A 1536-nucleotide genomic window follows, 5' to 3' on the forward strand; every position below is an offset into this window, starting at 1 on the left:
GTGCAATCGAAGGCGCAGGACTCCTTGGAAAGGAGGCTGGGCTCGGTTGTCTCCCCACTTCAGAGGTCTAGAGCAGAGCACTGAGACGTCTGTCAGACGGAAGGGAAGCGCTGTTGTGCCCATGGTGAAGACGTTGCTTGGCCGCACTGTGGAAGCAACGCCCAGAGAGAAACAGGCACCGTGGGCCTCCAGGCAGGGGCTGCGGGATCACAGCCAGAATGCCCCTGCGTCTCCGCTGAGAAGCGACCTCCCAGTTGGAGGCTCCATGCCGCCCTCCAGAGGAGCAAAGACGTGTGGAGTGTGTCTGGCCTTTCCTTGGGAGTGTGGTGCCCTTCCCTCTTCCCCAGGCACAGGAGCAACTGCCCCTGAGCAAAGACCTCTCCAAGGGCTTTTCCCTCAGGCTGAAGCAGATTTCGCAGGAAGCGGGCCTAGAGAGCTTCCTTCGTGGATGCAGAGGCAGCAGAGCGGCCTGCGTGTGCAAAGCTGCATTTGGCAGAGAGGAGCTCGCTTTGGCACTGGGAGGCTGTGAGACCTGCTCCAAGCACCGGGATTGCTGGGTTGGGGCCTGCATCTCGCTGCCACTTTCTGAGCTTCCAAAGACTTTCCGAGCTCACAGCCTCGCTAGCCATGAAGGAGCAGGCTGAGGGAGTGTGTCAGACATGACTCAGCACTTTCCTGGGCTTGCCTGTGGTTTCGCCTTTCCACTCCAACTGGGCCCCGGGACTCCTTGCAGAGGAGGAGGAGCCCGGTTGTCTCCAAACTTCCTAGGGCTAGAGTAGAGCAGGGAGAACTCTGTCAGCTGGAAGGGAAGAGCAGAAGGGTAGATGGGGCAGAGGTTGCCTGGCCGCTCTGGTGAAGCAACGCCCAGGGAGAAACAGGCACCATGGGCCTCCAGGCAGGGGATGCGAGATCCCAGCCAGAGTGCTTCTGCGTCTCAGCCCAGAAGCTTCCTGAGAGTTTGAGGTTGCCTGCAGCTCTCCAGAGGAGCAAAGACATGTGGGGTGTGTTTGGCCTTTCCCTGGGAGTGTGGTGCCCTTGCGGCAGCCCCAGGCCCAGGAGCAACGGCCCCAGAGGAAAGACCGTTCCCACTGAGATTCGCTGAGGCTGAGAAGCAGATTTCGCAGGAAGCGGGAGGAGAGAGCTTCCTTCGCCAATGCAGAGGCAGCCTAGCGGCCTGCGTCTGCACAGCTGGATTTGGCAGAGAGGCGTTCGCTTTGCCCCTGGGAGACGCTGAGATTGGCTCCAAGCACCGAGATTTCCGGGTGCGCGGCCTGCATCTCTCTTGCACTCTCCGAGCTTGAGAAGGCTTTCCTAGCTCCCAGCGTTGCTTCCCTGAAAGGAGCAGGCTGAGGAAGTGTGTCCGACGTGACTCAGCCCCTTCCTAGGCTTCCCCGTGCTATTGCCTTTCAGTGCAATCGAAGGCGCAGGACTCCTTGGAAAGGAGGCTGGGCTCGGTTGTCTCCCCACTTCAGAGGTCTAGAGCAGAGCACTGAGACGTCTGTCAGACGGAAGGGAAGCGCTGTTGTGCCCATGGTG

Source organism: Moschus berezovskii, chromosome X (assembly GCF_049115385.1).
Source record: "Moschus berezovskii isolate FMDL1 chromosome X, NW_MosBer_1.0, whole genome shotgun sequence".
In the NCBI taxonomy this organism is placed as follows: Eukaryota; Metazoa; Chordata; class Mammalia; order Artiodactyla; family Moschidae; genus Moschus; species Moschus berezovskii.